The sequence below is a fragment of the Herpailurus yagouaroundi genome, unplaced genomic scaffold, assembly GCF_014898765.1.
Source record: "Herpailurus yagouaroundi ecotype Mexico unplaced genomic scaffold, PumYag 29, whole genome shotgun sequence".
NCBI lineage: Eukaryota > Metazoa > Chordata > Mammalia > Carnivora > Felidae > Herpailurus > Herpailurus yagouaroundi.
This window is the reverse complement of record NW_024412377.1, coordinates 30,456,248-30,480,373: the sequence shown is the minus strand read 5'-3', so window position 1 is coordinate 30,480,373 and position 24,126 is coordinate 30,456,248.

Genomic DNA, 24,126 nt, shown 5'->3' with positions numbered 1-24,126 from the left:
TAAGAAAAACTCGGGACCTTCATCCTATAGCAAATACACTTGCTCTGTTTCCTATAGACAGACCCTGTGTCTTGTCCCTTCTTGGCCCCCAGCGATTTTCCCTGTTCTCCTGTGTGCTGGAAGGCAGCAAATGATCCACATGTTTGTTTTTTACTATTTTTTTTTGTTTATTTATTTATTTTGAGAGGGACAGAGAGAGCATGAGTCGGGGAGGGGCAGAGAGAGGGGGGGAGAGAGGATCCCAAGCAGGCTCCACGCTGCCAGCGCAGGAGCCCAAGGCAGGGTTCGAACCCATGAAACCTGGAGATCATGACCTGAGCTGAAACCAAAAGTTGGATGCTTAACCGACCAAGCCACCCAGGCGCCCCTGCTTTTACTATTTCCAAAGGTGGTGCCTCTTCCATAACCTGACACATCATAAATGAGAAGAATTAACAAAGGAAAGAAACTGTAGTGAAGCCCTGCAGGGGGTGAGAGCCAGCTTCCCTGGGAATCACTAGCCTTCAGCCTCACACCCGCATCGGCATCGCATCGGAGCCATTCAAGTGCCTGCTCCCAGTGTCCCCACCCCCACCTCCCCACCCCCCGCGGAGGGCTGAGTTCTCATGTCCTGTGTGATGCACACACGCCACAAGTGACAGAGCGGCCTGTAGAAAAGCCACCTCATTCCATTCCCAGACCGAGAAAGGCCAAAAATTAGGAAACGTATGTGGTGGCGGCTACCCTTATTTATTGTCAGAAAGCATTGAATTCTCCACGCTACACTCTTCTGAAACGGTGTCGGCATCTGCCCTTACTAATGAGCCCCCTGACGTGGGCTTTCCGCTGGAGAGTAAAAGAAATCACGGCCTTCATGGCACAAACATTGATTGACAGGATTATTTACTCCATCGCAGTAGCATCCAGAATAATACAAAGAACGGGAGAGTTTGTTTTTTTTAACTCTTCTGGGAATTCAAATATCAGCTTATTTGGAATTCAAGAGGGCAAAACAAGTGAACTCCAGTGAAGTGTAAATAGATTTCAGTTAATTATGTATTTATTTACTTTATAAATCTATTATCTATATACTGTTGATTTCACTTAATTATCCTATTGCCTGTTGCTAAGTTCGTAGTCTAATTACCATTCCAATAACACTTTTTCAGAAAGTCTAGTGGAAGTATTTTCTTAATTCCGCATCCAGTAAGTGAGGTTTGCAGACAGGTAGCCTCATTTTCCCTGCAGTCATTAGAAACACGGCAGACTTCTATTTGAAACACGTATGAAGCACACACAACGAGCACACACACACAGTATACTGTGCCCAGTACAGCTCAGACTGTCCTGGGCCTGGTGGAACTTAGGTTAAGGTCAAATACCCACACCTTGAGTTTGAGGCCAGGCAAGGGACATGCACCCCTGGCTGTGTGTCCCCTGGGCTGGCCGTCTCCCTAAAGAGCAGGAAGCAATATGCAGAAACAGCCAATTCTCAATTACTCAGGGGCTCTCGTCGAGCTACTGGATTATCCAATACCTCCATATTGTTTTCTTTTCCCCTCATGAGGCTTACCCCTAGAAGGTGATGGTGCAATCTGCGATTTTACCTCTTTCCCAAAGTTTTGGAGGGGCAGATATAGCACACTGCTGAGGATGGGGGGGAGAGAGAGAACTGTTAGCTATTTATTAGGATCATTTTCACTGGAATTGGTTCATCATTATAGGCAGAAATCAAATGTTTCCCATATGTGCAAAGCAATTCCCAGTCCTCAAAGTACTTTCTTTCTCTCTCCGCCTCCTTTTCTCCCTCTCTCTTTCTTTCTCTGTTGGCCCACTTCCTTCCAAGATGGAGAGGTGCTAAAAACCAGCAATTTCAACGTCTTGTTTTCATTTACAGAGTATGTACGCTCTCTGATTTATCCTCACAAGAAGGTCCTTGTTTTTCTACTGAGGAAATTGAGCCTCAGAGAGGCTAAGGGACTTGTCCAAAGCCATACAGCTAATAAGCAGCTGAAGATGAGATTCAAAGACAGGTTTTGTGATTCAGATGCTGTCAGCTTCTGTCCACCAGAGCCATCCCACCTGAAATAGCATATTCTTCAATGGGAGCTGCTGGCTAAGGTTGAGGGGCCAGGCGTAGGTTAACGTTGAGGGAGAACTTTCTGCAGCAAGGGTAGGCTGACCTATAAACTATTTTCATTACATAGCATTCACCATCCATGGAGAGTCTGGAAATAATTCAGAGATGTGGAACTGAGACAAAATAACAAATGCAGAGGGTAAGTGTGTTGCTCCCTTTGGCTTGAGTGGAGCAAGGGAAGTCGAGGCAGAAACCTACACGGGGAACACATATTCTTCGGACTTGACAAAATCCTACTGCTAAAGAACACTGCCCCTTGACCTTTGCAAGTTTTGAGGGCCACCTTATTCCTGATCTTCCAACATTTGCAAACTTACAGTTGCTTATTTATGAAATCATGGGCTTTAAAAAATATCTGCAAGATGAAATGAAAATAATTAGATGGGATAATCTCAATTACCTAACACTGGGCTGGGCACATAGTTTGGGCTCATTATGACAGCTGCTACTATGGCCATTATCGTCACCGCTGTCATGGGTGTTAGAATAAGGCTGCTTTTCTCCTTATTATGAAATAGCCAAGCTATATTTCTTTACTTTGCCTCTCATACAACACATATAAACATTTTGTCTGAAATTGTATACCTTTTTATTAAAGATAAGCACAGTGACTCATGGTGATAACCAAGCCAACTTTCATACCAAATCCACTTTGATCTAGAATATGTTCTAATCCCAATGCTTAGACACTCCCACCAGGGTCGCTACTAAACATGTAACTGGATTATTAGAGAGGTATTATTACATAGCCAGATAGGGTCAATAAGCTATTTCAATTAACTATGCAAAATAGTATATTTCCTTTCCTCCCTCCTTCCTCTTTCCCCTTTTTGTCTCCCCCCAAGCATGATGGTTCACAGTACGTCACATTTATTTTTTTTTTTTAATTTTTTTCAATGTTTTATTTATTTTGGGGACAGAGAGAGACAGAGCATGAACGGGCGAGGGGCAGAGAGAGAGGGAGACACGGAATCGGAAACAGGCTCCAGGCTCTGAGCCATCAGCCCAGAGCCTGACGCGGGGCTCGAACCCACAGACCGCGAGATCGTGACCTGGCTGAAGTCGGACGCTTAACCGACTGCGCCACCCAGGCGCCCCCACAGTACGTCACATTTAAATACCTTGAAAGAGAAAACAGAAAGCATCTGTGAGCAGTAATCAGATTTGCACACAGTGGTTTGGTTGGTGTCTTGTTTCTCAATCCTGTCATCGTTTGATAATTGTTTTCCCCACTGGGATTTATGGGTGGAAAGCCCCTCCCCCCAAATCTTCCCCATGCCTGAATTTCCCCGGCTGGGGATTTGTACTGGGAACTGCCTTGTCTGTTTCCAGAACTCTCTTCAAAAAAGCAAAGAGTTCTGAGAAGGGTGACCAAGCCCTTACAGCTTGGGATAGAAAAGTTTATTGGATGCTTTCTTTTTTGACCTGAGTTATCCAAGCACTTTGAGGATGTTGAGCAAAGGGATGAGGAGGTGGAAGAAACAGTGAAGGATTTCTGAAGAGAAGCACTCTCTTCCTCACTGTTTGCCCAGGGCCAATCTTAGCTCTGAGTTCATTAACTCTGCAATGCAAACACCTTCCAGTAACGCCAGACCGAACCTCTGATCCTCCCGCAGACCAGCTGACTTCTACAAACAGGCTTTCCATAAGGATTATCAAAGAAACAAACAAGTGGGTTTACACCAAGTGACTCAAGCCAGGCTCTTTCATCTTCCCACACTGAATCCTGCAGCCTGTAGCCTCTGTGCACGCTCGCTCTGTGTCCACTCTGGTCAGACCCAAGGTCTCCCTGCTCCTATGAGAGACCAATCTTCCATTTGTCCTCTTCTCCTCAAGGACTTTGCTTCTGCGGCAATTTCTTTCCTCCTCCACCTTCGCTTTCCTCTATTCATTTATTCCCCATTTACCTAAAAGCATGTTAACTTCTCCCGGCTCTCCTGTGTCAGTGTCCTCTCCTTCTTAGCCTCCTTTCCCCTCCAACAGTTCTACAAACAGAGATTGCCCAGGGCTTTGCCTACTCACTTCATTTTCCTAACTGCCCCTCTCCCTGACCTCATCCAGCACCAAGGCCTTAAGCAGCATCAGTATGATGCTGCTGCTCATGTTTCCATTTCCAGCCTAGACCTATCTCCTCAACCCCACCCTTCCCCTTCTTTGGACTTGATATATCTGTGTGGGTGACTAATGGGCTCTGGTAAGAGAACTGTTGATATCTGCATCCCCCAGCCCAAAGTTACTCCTCTCGCCATCTTAACCATCTCGTAAACACTCTATTTTCCAATCAGGAAACCCAGGAAAAAAGCTAAGAGAACACTTTTTCTCCCCATGACAAATCCAACAGGAGATTCTATCACCTCTCCCTCCAAAGTGCCTCTCAAATCCATTCAGTTACCTCTATCTCCACTATTGCTTCTTTGTCCACACCATAATCGTGTTTTCCCTAAATTCACCTCTTACAGGCTTCCAGATTCCATATTTACCTATACAACCCATGTTTCATGATGTCAGAATTATCTTTATAAAATATAAATAGTGCCATACCTTTTCTTTTCTTAAAACCCCCAAACAGTTTCCCATTGTACTTAGAATAAAAATCAAAGCTCTTTATCATGATAGCCATGGCTGCCATTAAAAAAAAAAAATCTAAATGGACATAAATGAAAAACTCCTAAGCTCACCAGCACAGGTGTAGGTAATAAGAGATTATTTCCATAATAGAGCATAAGAGAGCAAAAATTTCCTGTCCCTTAACCCGGTCATTACACCTAGGTGACACAGCTTTCTAAATCAGAGTGATCACCTCATGTTATACTTCGGCTTCCTCACAATGTGGAGGCTGGGCTCCTAGTGTTAAGGATACTGGGAGGTGGGAACACTAAGTACAAGTGCATTCTTTTTATGACCTAGCCTTGGAAGCCACAAAGTATCATCTCTACCATACTCTGTGGGTCAGAGCAGTGACAAATTTCTGTCCAGATTCAATAGGAGGAAACACAGAGACCACCTCCCAGTGATGGAAGTGACAGTCACATAGGTCATGTGAAGAATATGTGGGATGTGATATGCAGATGAGTGTGGCCATTTCTGGAAAGACCATCTGCTACTCATGTGGTCATGGTTGTGATATTACATTGCTTGGTCAAGATTCAATAAAATTGTCCCTAGTTCATATCTTGGGAGTAAGCAGATGATAAATTCTACAGTATTACACAAAGACTTGTAGGTGGTCTGCCTCCCAAATTTGAGAACTACTGGGGTCACCCAGCTGTTTCAGTTTGTAACTGATGGACCAAAGGACTAAAGAGATGATTATGATCGCCTGCTGGGAGATTGCCTGAAGCACAGCTATTACCAATCTCATTCCTATTCTGCCTGGCTTTAGAGGCCATTCTAGAGCAGGTGGAATTGGACACTGATACTAAATGATGGAAGAGACTGGGCAAGTACTCAGGTGCCGTTGACATGTGGGATGGACTTTGGGAAAGTTTGGGGTCACTTGGGTTTCCCCTTGATGTGGACCCTGAAGAGTTGTGTCTGGTGGTAGGTACTGGAGAGAGTACAGGATGAACAGAAGGGGACAGCGCCTGGAAGGGGATAAAGCAAGGCAGTGTTTCTCAAAGTGCTGCTGGTGGACCAACTGTGTGAGAATCAGGATCACCTAGAGTGTTTGTCACAGGGCAGGCTTTTAGACCCCTCACCTTCTCAATCAGAATCTTTGGGAGTGGGGCCCAAGGAACCACAGTGTAACAGGCTTTCAGTGGATACTTATGCATTGTAATGTTTGAGAATTACTGAGACAGATGATGAGCCTAATTCTGGCTTATAAAATTGAGCCTGGCTCAGAAATAAGAAACCAGCAAAAGGGCCATGAGTATCTGTGTGTCATCAAGATGAAGCTAATCAAATACAGTGGAAAGATACTCTAGCAATGAAAGAGAAATGAAGATTTCAGTGCACCTCAAAGTAAGAACATAATTTAGGAGAAACGACTAAATAAATCTCAAGAGACTTCAGTTTGTACCCTTAAAACGCGGTTCAGCAATGTTTTACAGCCTGTTGTCATTGTCATTTTTAATAAATGAATCTCCCCAAAAGAAAGTTTGCAGTTTGACTTCAGAAACTCCCTCCATCTAGTGCTTCACAGAACTCAACAGGAGAGGGAACACATCTCTTTCTGTCACATTCGGCTGATTTGCACATGCAAGAGTCAGGGAGCATACATTTCCACAGAAGTCTAAGGATGAAAAGCCAGAACACTATTTGTATTGGGGGCACTTATGATATGATCCCATTCTGCTTTGCCTCACAACCCACCCGTCCATGGTTTCCATTAATATCTTCTCTGTCTCATCTCTGAAATTCTTCATCATCAATGGCTTATTGTTAAAAACTCTCTTCCTTAGCTTCGGGCTACTTTGCCAGACGGCTCCATGTTCCCCTGCCCCCCACCAAGGATTCTTTTTTTCCTGACTACTAAAGAATGAACTTCCTGGTGATGGTGGAGACTTGGACGTGGAGACTTTCAAGGATGTGGAGACTTTCTGTCCATGCCAATGGGATTTACCCCCTGGATCTTATTGGGCTGGTAAGACACCCTCACCCATCTAATGAACACCCCAAAATGTCAGAGACTCCCAGAGAGCTTTGCCCTAGACAGCTAAAAATCTCCATGGCAACAGCCATCCATCTGCTTAACTTTTCCAGACAAGTTTTCTCTCCCTGGGGAGAGCTGATGGTGGAGCCTGTATTATTAGATCACACTTTGCATTCTTATCCCACGTATCGTTTAAAAAAGATGTTCTTTAACTTTGTTTCTGAAAGCAAAATCGTTGCTCTTTCTTTGGACGTCTCTGCCTCCTTTCCACCCTGCCTCCTCTCCCCCTGCACTCCCCACCCCGTACACTGGCGGGCTATTAAACAACTTTAACACAGTTGCACTTTCTTTGCTCCATATCTGTGTTTTTGGCTTTCTGAGAGGAGGTATTGTGCTAGGCAGGACTATTTGATTGGAGAACTGTTTGGACTGGGGCAAGTACAATAGTTAAACAGGATTTTTTTATGGAGCTCAATTTCAAGGCAAAAGAAGTCATCGTGAATGCACAGATAAGAAAAAATGAAAACGTTGGCATAGACAGGACACTTGGGTCCTCCTAAAATAAGAGTCCACACACACAACTTCAACTCAGCTTCACTGAGTTGGAAAGTTGACTTTGAAATGGAATCCAATTGCTGAACATCTCAGTCTGCGAAGAGACAGAATCAGAAAAAATAAAAAACATACACGCTCATGAACGCAAACCAAAACTTTCACAGCAGTACTTCTTAAAACCCAGCGTCTTCGTTTCTTCACAATTCTTCGTTTTTTCCACCGCGGGGGTTTGACCAGCAGAATGGCCTTTCTTTCTCCAATGCTTTTTATAAAACTTCTAGAGATTGGAAGACATAAGCTTTATGTCAAAATGGACTCCAAATTCTGATGCTACAGTGAACCACAGCGTAGTGGAAGAGAAAGGTTGCATGAACTCAAACCCTCACTGGAGAGAGAACAAGGCACTGTGACCCAAGGAAACAAACACAAACACATGGCCGGGAACCAGAGACCAGGATTCTCAGCTCAACTCTTCCACTTTCTGGGTGGTCTTCCATGAGCTTTTCAGCTTATCTAGGTATTGATTTTTCTCACCCATGAATAGGTTAAATGAATTCAAATTTCTTCATAGCTCCAAATTTAGAAGGTACTGCCACTTGAGAACTAATATTTCTTTTTACATTTCTGGCTCATCTTGCAGAGGAAACTAAGCATGGTTTTCTTACCGCATGAGTGCTACAGGAAATCACTTGCCAGTGTTATTAGGATGAATCAAAAACTATTTGGTTCATTTTATTTTCATTTGCTGTCAAAAAGTCTGTGCTCCTCATGCTCAGAATGCTTCATATTGAGATAGTAGAGCGGCTTGCATAGCAACTTCATTTTCCACGACATCTTTCCTATACACTGTATCTCCGAGCACTTTACAGAGGTTCCGTAAATAACACAATTATGGAATTACAGGGGAGAAAGGAGTTTGAGAAAAACACAAGGAAGAAAAGACATGAAGTGCAGATTTTTCCCCCCACGTTTTTACTGTGTGTACTGATATAAAGAAATTCTGCCCTCACTAGAGAATAATGTGGGCTAAAAAATATCACCTGTCTGGGGCTTTTTAACGTGATGGGACTTGTTCTCTGTGCTATTGCATGCGTTATGAGCTCAAACAGCTAGGACAAAATCTTATTAATTTCAAAGTCCACATTTGCAAGTGGATATGCTGGATGTTCCAAAGTTTGGAAGCGTAGAAACCTGGGGAGCATTTGGGTCTCAGAATCTTAGACCAGAACACATCAAAGTAACACTGGTGGGTCAGGGGGAAAAGAAATTCTATAATAAAAACCTTGCCTCAAACCAGAGGTTTATTAAATATCAATACGGTGCTTTTCAGTTCAGTTAATAATTACTAACGGGTTGGGTACACCAGGCACAGATGTTGACGTGACATGACAAACTTTTGGAAACAAGAAGTTCACATGTCCTCATGGTCCAGATGTCAGAAATACTTCCTGCCCTTAGACACACATCTAGAAAGAGGTGAATTCATCCCATGCCATGGCTGATGCTCATTTATTCTCAGCATCACCAATGATTAGTATAAATTAATTTTTTTAAATTATAATTACTGTATACCTATACATAAGTTATTATCATTATTATCAATCAACGTAAATAACTAGTAATACATTAATGGTGTGCATTTATGTTGCCACCTCTTGGGGCGCCTGGGTGGCGCAGTCGGTTAAGCGTCCGACTTCAGCCAGGTCACGATCTCGCGGTCCGTGAGCTCGAGCCCCGCGTCAGGCTCTGGGCTGAGGGCTCAGAGCCTGGAGCCTGCTTCCGATTCTGTGACTCCCTCTCTCTCTGCCCCTCCCCCGTTCATGCTCTGTCTCTCTCTGTCCCAAAAATAAATAAACGTTGAAAAAAAAAATTTATATGTTGCCACCTCTTTTTTCGACACACTTGAGTTAATTTTGTCAAGAAATAGCTATTGCCTTCTTTGATTATAAAAGCAATATGTACTCAAAATAAAAAAAAAAAAAAGGAAAGAAAAAGCAAGCAAGCATTGGAAGAAATTATATGATTTAGGCTGCAAAGCCTTCTCATCCCTCTAAATTCCTGAAATGTGTTAACCATATGTACTATTCATTTGGGTTCCCTGAAACGTAGTGTTGACTTTTCAGGGTACAGGTTCCCTCCTCTCTGGCTCTGCCCAACAGGGGAGGGAGTTCCTACACTTCCCAAAGCCCCTCATCCCATTCTGGCTCTAGACCTTCTTTTGTCTCCTTTATACAACATGAGTTCAAGGTTGCACTCCATCTCTTCCCACTCACTCAGCTCCTCGAGAGACCCCACTCCTTCCTGCCTTGACCCCAGAAGAGTTAGCCTTGAAAAGTTGACGCATGCCTTGCAAAAGTTGGTCACTCTCCATGGCATCTGGGAGGTGAGATGTTAAGAAGAGGTTGGAGAGGGAGAAGGTCACCACTTTGCACAACTCCTGAGAGCGTACTCGTGCTGCGTTCCGTGGGACGAGCGTCCACGCAGCCCCTGACAGGAGTGGATGGTACCTCAGAAGCTGTGTGACGTGCTGGCTTGGTGGCCAGCATGCTCAGAGAAGGATGGTGAGCTGGCACAGAGGAGGCACTCAGTGCACGCTCTCTGTTGTTGTAGGGGAAAGGGCAATCAATGGCTCCCACCACGGAGGCTCATCCACTACTCACACATGAGGCCTCCTGACACGGCTGCCTCTTGGCCTTGTCTATGCTGGTCACACAGAAGCCCACCCACACTTCAGAATGAACCGTAGCTCATCTTAAAACAGACACTAGTTGCCCTTTCCAGGACAATGCAGAAATCAACTTGTAAAACAGTTCCCCCGATGCCCAAATGTGGCGAAAGTCTGCCAGTCTGAGCCAGCGAACCTTCCACACATCAAATGCCCTGCACTATCAACCAAACGTGCAATCTGGAAGTATTCTGACTGAAAATGGGAAGGGAAAAAAGTAAATGGCTTACAGTTCACATAATTTCTGTCGCTCCCTCCCCTCCCCGACCTCTTTTTGTGCCAATTTGAATCTTTTTAAAACTGGATTGATAAAAATGATGAAATGGCCAACCTCTTTCTTTTACTTTCTTAAATTAAAAACTCATAGCACTCCTGGGTCTGACTGACATTTGAAATTGTGTCAGAATGATTAACATTTGTATCTGTTCCCTCCTCCTCCTTTCCCTTTCAGCCCTCCCTCAAGCCCAGCACCTTGAACCCTGGCTGCTTTGCGTTCTCCATTTCCAGGAAATGTCTATGTATGAGCCTTTCCCTAAATCCTTCTCAAAATGTATTTCTCTTAGGCCTCATTTATTTACCTTCCAGGTAATAAAACTTGATGCATTGGTTTTTATTTATGACTGCTAATAACTTAATGTATTACCCTTTCTATAACTGCGCACCTGCATGCATTTGCACGTACACGCATTTTAATAAGAGTCTTTAGTATTTTACCCAAAGGAATGAGCAGTGATGAAATTTTAAAATGGCCACAAATGCAGATATTTGGGGGTTAAGATTGCCTAAAGCTATAATGGAAGTAACAACAGGGCAAACTGGGTTGTCACCATCTTCATTCAAAGAGAACCTTGTCCCCCCTCCTGTCCTCTCTCCTACACCCTAACTAAAATACCCTAGACACAGCCAGCAGTCACCCATCACTTCTCCACATCACAGGGTAATAACTTCCCATGGCAAAGACCATGAAGATTCTACTCCTGAAGAGGAAGAGGTCCTTGGGTTCTTAAAGCTCCAGAGTTTGACCTGGAGAGAATCTTAGTGGCTGCCTTGTTGGTCAGGATAGGTTAGCTGCTACTTCAGTAACAAACAGCCCGGGATCTCGGTGGCTTAAAAACCAAAAACAAGTGTGTTAAATGAGGATCAACCAGGGGTTCTGCTCTGTATTGTCTACACTCTGAGACTCAGCGGGCAGAGCTTCCACTTTCTGGTTCCAACATATCTGGTTGCCATGGTAGAAGGGGAAAGATGTGAGGGGGGGAAGCGAGAGGGGGTGTGTGCACAAGCTATGAACATTTGATCAGAAGTTCCTCTAACAACTCCTCCAACACTTCATTCACCAAAGCAAATCCATGGCCACACTCACTACCAAGTGGGTGTGGAAGCAAGATTCTACTGTCTGCCTGCAAGAGCAGTCAGAATATTTACGGAAATTCCAACCGATTAACCTAGAGTATCACACACTATCATATTACAGTAAAATGCTGAGAACAGAGCCTGGCATTTAGCAAGAGTTGCTGTTGCTGCTGCTGCTGCTGTTGTTGTTGTTGTTACTATCTATGGGACAACAGATCCAGCTACATGAAATGATTACCTGAGGTCATACAACTAACTGGGAACAGTGATGAAAATGCACATTTATTGAAATCATATAGTTTTTTTTTTCTCTTAGTTCATCTGAATTCCTAGAAAAGACATGATCAAACACAATAATTGGACCACCACATTCAACTAGATAACCAGTGTGGGGTTTGCTTTGTTTTCATACAGGATGACTTTCTTTTTTTTTTTTTTTTCAACGTTTATTTATTTTGGGGACAGAGAGAGACAGAGCATGAACGGGGGAGGGGCAGAGAGAGAGGGAGACACAGAATCGGAAACAGGCTCCAGGCTCTGAGCCATCAGCCCAGAGCCCGACGTGGGGCTCGAACTCACGGACTGCGAGATCGTGACCTGGCTGAAGTCGGACGCTTAACCGACTGCGCCACCCAGGCGCCCCCAGGATGACTTTCTAGAAGAGGGATCAGCAATTTTTTTTCTGCAGTGGGCTAGTTGGTAAATGTTTTAGGCTTTGCAGGCCATACAGTCCCTGTCATGCGACTCAGCACTGCCATTCTAGCACAAAGCAGCCACAGACAAGACATAAACCAGTGGGCAGGTCTCTGTTCCACCAGAACTTTATAAAAACAGAAAGTGGGCTGGATTTGGCCAGCAAGATGTACTTTGCCCAACCCTTGGGCAACATCCTTTGCCCAACATCCTTCACTGGAGAAAGACCGGTCAATGGAAAGTCAGAACATACCCAAAGAACCCTTGGGCGAGTTACTTCACCTCTCTGTGCCTGGGGGTCCTCTTCAGTACAAAACCTACTGTACAGGGCCGTTGTGAGCAAACAGGTCTGTATGTGCACCACACTTAGAAGAGTACCTGGCACACAGCAAACCCTCAAGTCACTGCCCCTTACTCTGTGCCAGCCGCTGTCCCCAATGCTGGAGGCTGGGTGGCAAGCAAAACAAAGTCCCTGCTCTCTTGAAACCAGTATTCTCGTCCAGCAAGTCAGACATAGAGACAACCAGATATGTAAGATGTCAAGGAGTGATAAAGGCTGAAAAGGAAATAAAGCAAGATGGAGGGGAAAAGGGGCAGGGGCAAGACTCCAAGCAGAAAACTTCATGGTGGGAGTAAGCAAGACATGTGGACACCTGGAGACACATGGGGCTAGCACGTTTCAACACAGGTAAGAGCAGGTGCAAAATCCCTGAGCAGGAGCCTACACCAGTGTTCCCAGAGGGGAGAGGGGGCCTACCCAGCCAGGGGAATCACTGCAGAGGGAGGGGGGGTTCAAACTGAGTCCGGGGGGAACGTGAGGAGGGCAGGTGACCGGCCCTGGTGAGGACTCTGGATGTAATTCTGCACGAGACGGGGAGTATTATCACCATCATCGGTCATAACGATTGTTATCCTGTATGGTCAGCCCTGCTTGCCAACACTTTTTCATCGCTCTTCCTTCTCCCCACCTCTTGTCCTTCTGCCCACCCTCTCTCCCCATCTATCTCTGCCTCTTTATCTGTGCTCCTGTAGGTGCTTTTTTTGCCCTTTTGTAATCTTCTTTTGGGTAATGCTTAGCTCAGTTGGTGGCATGTGAAACCAAGTTGCTCACTGCCCCCTGGGAAGGGTGGCCCAAGCCAGGGGGAGGATTTGACCTAATTCCTCAGATGCTGGGCATCAGACTGAAAAGGTTTAAGAAGAACAAGATGAGAATTAAAGCAAAGACCATCAAGAATATTTTGTTATTTTTTTTAAAAGAGTTTTTTTTTTTGAGTGTGGAAGTGGGGTGGGGGCGGGGGGGGGGGGGAACAGAAGATCTGAAGCCCAAAGCAGGCTCTGCACAGATAGCTATGAGACTGATACACGACTCGAACTCATGAGTCTTGAGATCATGACCTGAACTGACATCAAATGCTCAACCGACTGAGCCACCCAGGTGCCCCTTCCATCCTTTTTGCCATGGGAGTTGTGAGTGCATGAGCGTTTACCCCAGAATATAACCAACTCTGGGGTGCCTGGGTGGCTCAGTCGGTTGAGCGTCCTACTTCGGCTCAGGTCATGATCTCGTGGTTTGTGAGTTTAGGCCCCGCATCGGGCTCTGTGCTGACAGCTCAGAGCCTGCAGCCTGCTTTGAATTCTGTGTCTCCCTCTCTCTCTGCCCCTCCCCTGCTCATACTCTGCCTCTCTCTGTCTCTCAAAAATAAACAAATGTTAAAAAAAAAAAAGAATATAACCAACTCTGGTTGCCAGGACTAATGGAGGTGACATAAATGTTCCAAGTAGCTAAAAGTCGTCGTGCTTTCCACAGATACCTTTGTAAATAAACTGTTGTGTTCTGGTTAAACAAATATTACATATAATATAATATCTATATCATATATAATATACATATATGATGGTGGGTCTTTGGATATATATTCCACATAGAGAGGAGTGAGAGATGGCTAGGAGAGAGAGAGAGGGAGAGGGAGGGAGGAGGGAGGGAGAGAGAGAGACAACACAATATGACCATCAATAAATCAATATCCAGGATTGCTGTGTAATGTGCAGATTAAATCCAAGCACAAGAGCCCCTGGCCAAAAGTGCCAGCGGGTGCTGAAATCTTGTTGTGCTCACACATTTGTGGCTGCATCTGTCTGCAGGGAAGTGCTTTGTAAACTTAATTTACAGAAGACCACATGTGGGCTCCTGACTCTTGTGTGCTTCTCAAACTCAAATGTAACATGAATCACCTGGGGAATCTTATTCAAACACAGATTTCTGACCCAGTGAGTCAGGAGCAGACCCCGAAATTCTGCATTTCTAACGAGCCCCCAGGTTTTGCCCTTACTGTCCTCCCTGGGCCATGCTTGAGTAATACAGTGGGATTTTTAACACAACAGTAAACTCAAAAGTTTAAGTTACATTGAGTGTCTATTTTATTGCACTAAATGGTAACATTTGTAATAACGTCTTGGCCAGCAGTGGACAGGTGTGTCATTTTTGGGTTGGGGACCGCTAAAGTTTCTAAAAGGAAATTTCCACAGTAAATTGACTTGGAAAGATGTTAACACATCCGTGGGAAAAAAATTCCAAATGTAGTTTGAATGTTGGCCTATTGGTATCCAAATGGCTGCAACCCAAGTGGATGCTTCAACTCTCTGATCAGCTGTTCCAGGTTGGACCCTCTGGCATGAGCATGGTGTGAGGCCTGTCGTGAAAGTGCCGGAGTATTTGGTAAAGTGGTGCTGGGCAGGGACATAGGGCCAAACGAGGTTGGCTTGTTAGAGCTTGTTGGCCTTGGGCGCCATCTCGTGGTGAAAGCAAGAAAAAACATTTTAAATCTGGAACCGACCAAATTTACTGCAATTCTCACTATCTCACAACTATGCTGTTGTGTGAGGCATTTGAATGAAGAGCGGTGCATCTTAAAAATACTGGATTTCTAAAAGGTATGAGTGGGAGTTTATAAATTCCTTTTATAAGTTGCTTTTCTAACTGTAAAGTTGACATTCTTGTTAAATTCACCACGTTGAGCTGGTGTCCACTCTTATTTGCTGTGTGACCAAGGCCAGATTATTTCATATTGCAGGGTCCTGAGTTCTGAGTCTGTAAATGCGACTAATAAATCTACTTCATGACACTCTGGTGCCCAGGGAAGGTGTTTGGCCCCAGTGCCTGGTAAGTGCTCAACCATGAGAGAACAAAAAGTGGCAGGAATTGTTATTGTTGGTTATAGTAGACAAAATAGCAATGGTGATCAGGAAAAAAAAAGAAAAAACACAACGTTTTGTTATTTCCAATTTGCAAACTAGGAAAATGAGGTTCAGAGGTTGAGCGATTTATCCAAGACAACAAATCCAAGGTCAGATCTAGGGTTCAAATGCGGGTCTTTTAACTCTAGATCACGGATGCTTGCAATGACAAAGCTGCTTTCATCATATGTATGACAAAGGGCAAAAAATATTAGTCAGCTTTCACTGAGTTATGCTGAAGCCACAACGGACTCCAAAGTCTCAGTAGCACATCAAACACAACAGCCTATTTCTTGCTCATGTCACATGGGCTTCAACAGTTGACTGAGCTCTGACTGCTCCTATCAGCTGTGGGCAGAGAAAGTGAGCAGAGTTGAAGGTCCACTGGTGAAACTGGTGGGGAAGCAAGGCATCTGTATACTGATTATTTCTATATTTTCTATGAAGTTATGAAGCAAGGTCACCTAATGACCATGAGGCAAGGAAAAAATTTTGGAAATGCAAGGAAAGATAAGGTGGGGCTGTGTACTTATTAGGAAAATGTAGTCTTCTGTTCCATGGTAAGAGTCCATTTGAGCTATTGGTCGTAAGTGTGAAGCAGGCTCAGCCAACTCTGCTGTGTGATTCCCTCCAGGAACACTGAGCTTGCTTGGGTTCTGGTGTGGACTAGGCAGAAAGTTGGGTTGAGGTCTTGCTGGGTGAATACAACATTGGGAGAGGGGGCAAGGGAGGTAAGGATGTTTTAATATTTTTTGTCAAAAACATAAACTTCTAAGTCTGGAGGGAATTCGGAGGTCATGTAGCACCTTCTGCCCACTCTACAGGTGAAAATGGAGGCTCTAAGTAGACAAAGGAGAGCCTGAAAGTTATGAAAGGAGGCAGAGAGTATCCTGGAAAGTAATCCTTCGTGAGAAAAGAATGTTCACATGGTGTCGCATTGCTGTGGGCCACTCCTGTGCCTGCTTTCCTTCACACACCTCTGCCCCTGCCTTGAGAGGTCCCCTTATGCCACCAGAGCTTCCTGAAATGAAGATTTTATCCAAATCCTGGATATTCATGGCTTTGAGTGCAGCAGCTCCTGTCCAAGGAATTGGGGATATGGTAGATTGAGTTCGGTGGCCCCAATTTTTCAGCCCTCTCCATATTCATGCTGTTTATCATGTGGCTTTGAAGTTCTTCCTTTCCCATCCTCTGACCTTGGGTTTGGCCATGTGACATGCTTTGCCCAGTGGGATGTTAGAAGAGGTGATGTAACCAGAGGCTTGAATTGTGCCTGGCCAGTTGGATTTCTGTCCTCTCCATGACAAAAACATGCTCAAGAACCCCACTGATTCAAGGGTGAGGAGAGACTGTGAACAGAACTGTCACCAACCTGCAGCTTTGAGCCCAGTCTAGCCCCGCCTGGATCAGTCGCCTGCAGCTGACCTGCAGCTGTGTGAGCAGTGGTAGATAATCCCACCGAGGTTTGGGGTTATTTGTTACACAGCATTTTTGTGGCAATAGGTTACTATGTAGAAGTATCCTTTTGAAAATTGATTATGCCTACTTTCTTGTCATTCACCTTTCTCCTAAATATAGGGCACCACAGCACTTGTAGAAAATTGAGGATCTCTATTTATCAAAGCTTTGCCATAGCGTGATGCCATTTCTGACTAAAAATGTACAAGCCTTGTGGGAAGAGAAAAATGTTGACATGCATATTCCAATTCCCCGGAAAAAAGTTAGGGGAAGGGAGGAAGCCACTTTTACTCAGATTTTTGGTTTTTCATTTTCATTTGCCATCCACATATCAGCTGTAAAAGAGAGATGACTGGGGCGCCTGGGTGGCGCAGTCGGTTAAGTGTCCGACTTCAGCCAGGTCACAATCTCGCGGTCCGGGAGTTCGAGCCCCGCATCGGGCTCTGGGCTGATGGCTCGGAGCCTGGAGCCTGTTTCCGATTCTGTGTCTCCCTCTCTCTCTGCCCCTCCCCCGTTCATGCTCTGTCTCTCTCTGTCCCAAAAATAAATAATCGTTGGAAAAAAATTAAAAAAAAAAAAAAAAGAGAGATGACAAAGAAGAATGGTGAAGTGAGAGTCTGAAGCCAGGGAAGGAACATGGGTGGGTAAGAGCAGGAGGGGAGAGAGGAAGGCTGGAAAAAAGTCTAGACAGACAGGGAAAGGGGCAGATTTCCCACTGGAAAATACAAGGAGTTGGGGATGAAGAGAATAACAGAGAAGGTGGCCTTCTTTATTGCAGAATGCTAACAGACATATTTATTTGTTTTAACAAACAAAAGGTGTGCTATAGCAAAACAACTAAATTTCTGAACTACGTTTCATAGCGTACGTAGCTGATTTCAGGTACTTCTGTATTTCATGCCATAGTACATTGGAGACAGTTACAACTCCCCCCACCCAGCCCCACCCAGCCTTTGGGACATCATGTTGGAATTTGGTAGGTTACAACATAGGCAATATGGGCCCCCACTCTCTGCTTCCCCACCGCCGACACTGTTGATATTGGGAAGTGGCATCTGGAACGAAAGGTAGTAAGAACAGGAATAGGGAAAGAGGAGAAAAGAAGAGCCAGAGTGGTCACCAAGAGATGGTCACCCATTCTGCTCCAGCAGACACGTTGCACTCCTGGTTGACAGCCCAGGCCCAGCCCAGAACCAATGGTTGGCTGGCCTCTGTTCTGCAGCCTGAGGACAGGAGTGGGGCATGGGTTTGCAGGGCTGGAAAGTGGGCAGATGACGTGACCACCATTTTCTCTACCACATCTAAATGTATTTATGGGATCTGGGTTTGTGCAGTCATGCCTCTGTCCTTTTCCTCATTCCCATATTTCTTTCAAGAAGTCTCCCAGTTCTCAAGATGGAACCATAGGTATAACTGCACCTATGCCGGAATCACGGCAGGTCAGCTTCCCCTCGGAGATGGCCCACTGGGGCCTCCAGAACACCGTTCTCCCAAGTTATTTCGCCCAAAGACATCACTTTCATTCACTTAATGTCCAGTGTGCTCTCCTGAGTGGAGGAGTAAAGGGGAGGTACACAGGTCAAGGCTGGGAGTTGTGCACATACCTAAGCACACCCATGGGGAGTCACCAAGCAAGTAAATCCAATGTGAAGAAAGAAAGATTGCGAACCATATTTCGAATGCATCTTCTGCCATAAGGCATACTATGTCCAAGCTTTCCCATATAGTATTATGTATCCCATTTTGAAAGCTTTGGGGAGAACAAGGGCCCAAACACTCCTTAATAGCACAAGCCTCCTTTCGTGTAGACATATTCCCTCAAACATGTTTTCAGGTAGGCTCTACCTCCCAGCCCTCGTGGAAGTAAGTGGCTTATTGGAACACTCCTGCTGCCCTCTGCCTTCAGTTCCTCTGCTATTAGGGATGCTGGCTGTTGAATTTTGGTTTTGCCACTTTCTAGAATTTCTAACTTTAGGAAAGATGCTTTGCCTCTCTTCCTCCATTTCCTCACCTATAAAATGCGGCAAGTAATAGGATGTCTTTCATAGTGTGGTTGCAAAGATCAAATAGTAAAGTAAATTAAGTACCTAGAACAATACCTAAAATAGTCAGTGTTCTATAAATATTAGCCAACAATAGTCAAATTATGGAAAAAACCCAAGTGTCCATAGACTGACAAATGGATAAAGAAGATGTGATATATATATACACATACATACATACATACATACATACATACGTACATACATACAATGGAATACTACTCAGCGATGAAAAAGAATGAAATCTTGCCATTTGTAACAACATGGTTTGAATTGGTGGATATTATGGTAAGCTAAGTAACTCAGTCAAAGAAAGACAGATATAAAATTTCACTTGTATGTGGAATTTGAGAAACACAACAGATGAATACAGGGGAAGGGAAGGAAAAATGAGATAAAAACACAGAGCGAGGCAAACCATCAGAGACTCTTAAATAGAGGGAACAAACTGAGGGGTGCTGAAGGGGAGGTGGATGGGGGGTGGGTTAAATGGGTGATGGGCATTAGGGAGGCCACTTTTCAGGATGCGCACTGGGTGTCATATGTAAGAGATGAGTCACTGGGTTCCACACCTGAAGCCATGACAACACTGTATGTTAACTAACTTGACTTTAAATAAAACATTTTAAATTTAAATTTAAAAAATAGGGGTGCCTGGGTGGCTCAGTCGGTTGAGCGTCCGACTTCGGCTCAGGTCACGATCTCACAGTCTGTGAGTTCAAGCCCCACGTCAGGCTCTGTGCTGACAGCTCGGAGCCTGGAGCCTGCTTCGGATTCTGTGTCTCCCTCTCTCTCTGCCCCTCCCCTTCTCATGCTCTGTCTCTGTCTCAAAAATAAATAAAAATAACATTAAATTTTTAAAAAAAATTTAAAAAAATAAATATTAGCCATTTGTAGCTGATTTTGCCAACAAAACAAATCTAATAATAGTAATAATAATAACAACAGTAATAATGACCATTGTTTGAGGATTTATCATACCTTAGGCGGTATTCTACATGTATTTGCCTATATCAAGTTGGTGATTAAGGTTCTAGAGCCAAACTGTATGGTTAGATAAGGGGATTGGACAAGATCAGATAAGCAGAATCTATGTGCTAAATTCCTCAGGAAAAGGAATTTACAAACCAGATGGAAAGGAAAAAATGACTTATTGTTGGTGGAATTTAGGCATCAGCTACAATGTAAGACAAGGGGTGTGGTGCAGAGAAATGACATTTATGCCTGGACATTTCCAGTACCCTTCAAATAACACCTCATATAGCTGGCCATGGAAGAATCTTTTTTCAGCCAAGTGCAAGATGAGCTTACTGGGGCTATATTTTCAGGTGTTTGGGGGCCAATACAGGGATAGTATGGAATGAGCCTCCCTTTTGTACCAGGGCACATATGTTGCTCTTAGTCTCCTGGCCCAGAAAGCATATCTGCTTCTATAACATCAGCCCCTGAGACCAGAAGTGGCACCAATGAAAAACCAAATAATAAACAGGTGGAGAAAAGTAATAACTTGAGCTTTGCCTGGACTGGATTCAATTTCTGCCTGCAGCATTTCAGTTTCAACTCACTAAACCTTGGTCAGAGTCTTGGGAGAACAAGACAGTGCAGTTCTGAAAAGCAATCAAAAAGTGACTGCCAAGTTATTGGGAGGTTCCATGGTGCGTTCTTAAACCAGTGCTAATCTAATAAATGCACAGGCAATGAACTGCGAAATTGAGACCATGATTGTCCACGTTCCCTGAGCCAAAGGAATAAAACGGTCATTTCCCCCTTTATTTCATATGAAAAAGGAATCGCTAATAATATGTTATTTTGCACCTTTGTATAAAACACGGAAGTCTGTATGTCTAATGGCATTTGTTAGCAGGGAGAAAACACTTAGAGGATTATGATCCTGGGTTTGCCAGACCCCACCTTCAAACAAAAGGCAAGGAGGAGTACTGGCTTCTGAGCCAGAAGGCCTAGATTAGGAGCCCAAACTCTGCCATTTAGCACTTCGTGAAGTGAGTATTAATTCCTATTTTACATCATTGTGTGAGCTTTAAATGAGATAATGTTTGTGGAAAGCACTGTTTGAAGTGTATGAATGAATGAGTGAGTATAAGGCAGGAAATAGGAAGAGCAAATATTTTCATTTCAGTTTGGGGAATTACCGGATTTTTTTTTTCACTTTAATCGCAGTTTAAAAAAAAACCCACAAATTTTGTGGGTACAACTTTTACAACATAGCAAAAGCAGTAGAACCATTGAGGACTGGCAATGACACTCTAAGATCTTAGGGTTACCTTCTGGGACATCAATTCAAATCAACCAGTGTTTGCTCAGAACATCAGCTGAGTTGTGGAACTGAGCTGGTTGCTGTAGAAAATACAACAATGATTAGGATTCAGCGACTGCTTCTGATGTGATTACGAACTAATGGGAATCAGATGGGATAAAATAAGTGAGTTTTAGGCGAGACGAAAAATTGTAAGTGCAAAAGATGTTCAAAAAGCGGTAGCTAATTGCAAATAGTTACCTCTCGCTGGGTGATCAAAGTAAGACTTCATGAAGGAGAACGCATTAGGGATATACTTTGAAGAATGGATAGTGTATCATTCTGGACCTAATCTGGAAAACAGATACCAAGCCAAACATTTCTAACATAGAGGATTTAATTCAGGAATCAGTTACAAAAATACTGAATGAGCCAAGAAAGCAAAAACGGGAAGGCCAGGCAAACCAGAGATTTATAGTTTAAGGAAGAAGTTTCCATCCCTCTGGATGTAGAAACAAAGAAGAGGGGGCCATCTTACCCACAACCAGGAGCTCATTCTCCTGCACTGCTGGGGGTGCCGCCCAGCTATCTGGGACCTGCTGTAGAGGGGCCTTTACTTGGAAGTGTCCTGGAACCATAAAGGCCCAACAGCTGAAACTGGGACATCCCTGATGGGAATCACCATGCCTGCATCTTTCAAGTAGCACTAATTTAATATGAATACCTTCCTCACCAACCCAGGGATGTTGTATTACTTTAAAGCAAAATTTTTGATAGGGCTTTTGGGGTCTTTTGGATCCTTCCAAACATGAAATATCTTACTCCACAGCTAAGGATTCTTTCATTAAAATACTGATTTTTAACTATATACCCAAGGACTGGTGAAATAACCAAGATGTGCTTGGGATCGCATTAAGCTGTATTTAAGGTGGGTTTGGACAAAACATCACTCATCAATGCATCAGCCTCCATAAGCCCCCTATTTAGTCTCTAAGAATTTGTTCTTTTTTAAAAAAATGTTTATTTCTTTTTGAGAGAGTGCATGTGGGGGGGGGCAGAGAGGGGGCAGAGAGAAAAGGGGACAGAGGATCTGAAGTGGGCTCTGCACTGACAGCAGTGAGCCCAGTGTGGGGCTCAAACTCACCAGCCACGAGATCATGACCTGAGCCAAAGTTGGATGCTCAACTCACTGAGCCACCCAGGCACCTCCAGTCTCTAAGAGTTTGTTAGCGTATAGTTGGTGTCGAAATAGTATGTTTCCCCAGTACCCAGTTAGTCTGGTAGGTGGTCTTCAGGTATCTTAGAAAGCCAGTTGGAGGAACCACCGAGTGTGCTTGAGGTGTAATTGCAGAGTCTTTCCTAATGGCGCGCAATTCCTTCTTGTGCTGCCTATGGCTCCACCTATTGTCCCTTTCTGCCATGGTGGCCTAGTTCAAGTCAGACACATGGTCACAAGATCTGGAAGTTGCTTATGTAATATAATATTGGGTCAACTTCATTGCTAACTTGCAAATGAGGCATCAGAGACTGAGAGAGAAGTGTTCGATTTAGTTAATCAAAATACTTCATGTTTTTAGTCGACTCAGGGATGTTGCCTTATCGCCAGGTTGCCAACAGGATGGACTTTTCCATGCGGTCAGTGTACTGGAATACTTGAAACAAGCATAGTATCTCGCTCACTACTCTGCCAACAGGGAGGTCATCCATTCTAAAATACTGTTGGATTCCGTCCTTCTTCATCAATAATAAAGAGACCTGAAGACTGTGTCCTGTGCTCTCCATACATGATAATTCTTTGAGATCTGATGGGTGAAATCTGAAAGAAGTGAGATCTCCCCAGACCCAAGCCCTCTTCATGGGGAGGGGGGAGGTATTCCTTCTCACTATAACAGGTAAATCATGAATCAGCAGGGCATGCTATCACTTCAGTCTTTATAGATCTGAAGTCTCAAGTCTGTCGCTAAATTGATCGATCATTTAACACAAAAATGTGAAATCAAGAAGAAAAAAAATATATGGATTTCCCCGTGACCCAGTTAAATTGAGCTCTTTGGGTTCTCCATTTGTCACTGCTGATACTTCCCAGTAAGGTGCACATTTGGCTTTGCTGAAGTGCAGGCAGTGGTCAGGCACGGGCACCCTACATGCCTCTCTGGTGTCGATGCTCTGCCTACATCAACGTGACACTCCCTTCCACTGTCCTCAGGTCTGACTCCCATAGGGAGTGTTTCAATGTTGTTCCTCCCTGGCCATGTGTTCATGTTACCTAAATTTTGGCAAATCCACAGTCTCTCACCCTGAAAGTTACTTTTACTTACGCCAATCAAGTAGGACCTTGATGAATTATCCATATACTCATGGAACTTCAGAATCAGTTAACTTCTGCCAAAGATTCTTATCAGTCAGCTCATTGCTATTACCAAATCCACTCTGCTGCCTGTTACAGTAAACAAACACCTTTGTCTCTGGTAAGTCTGGTAAGTGTAGGCACGCTTCTCCTACGGAGAGGCCGAAGGGCTCTCCAGCCCCACTGAAATCAGGGAAACCCATTTCAATCGTAGAGCCTCCCACTAGCATACTCAGTCCACATTCAATAGCCATAAAAGCACCACTCAAAGACAACATTGGGCGGGTCTCCTTCCCAATGTTATTTCCAAAGGCCTTGGTGAAGAGCATGGTAACTGGACCCTCTCCGGAAACACAGAGGATAGATGCTGATCAAACACACTAAATGTATTCCAGCATTCCCATCTTGACATCTTTTCCTACATCATGATAAGAAACTTATCTCATCTTGATATCATTTAGTGGCTTCAGTCTATCAACCAAGCTAACAACAAGCATCGCTTCCAGATGATTGAACTAAATTCATGGGTAGGTGCTCTTTTATTGATAAGTCCAGTCCTGGCTAAAATTATCCCCTTTCCTCCTTGGGCAGGCAACCCAAGAAAACACTCTTATGTTATTCCCCAGATTTTTTGCTGACAACATTAGAAAGAGGCCACATTTTGGGGGTGGGGAGATATAAGCTTTTATCTAGATTTGTCTTTATCAGTGTACCCCCGAGGGCATGGCTACTGCTGGCAAGGAAGAGACTTC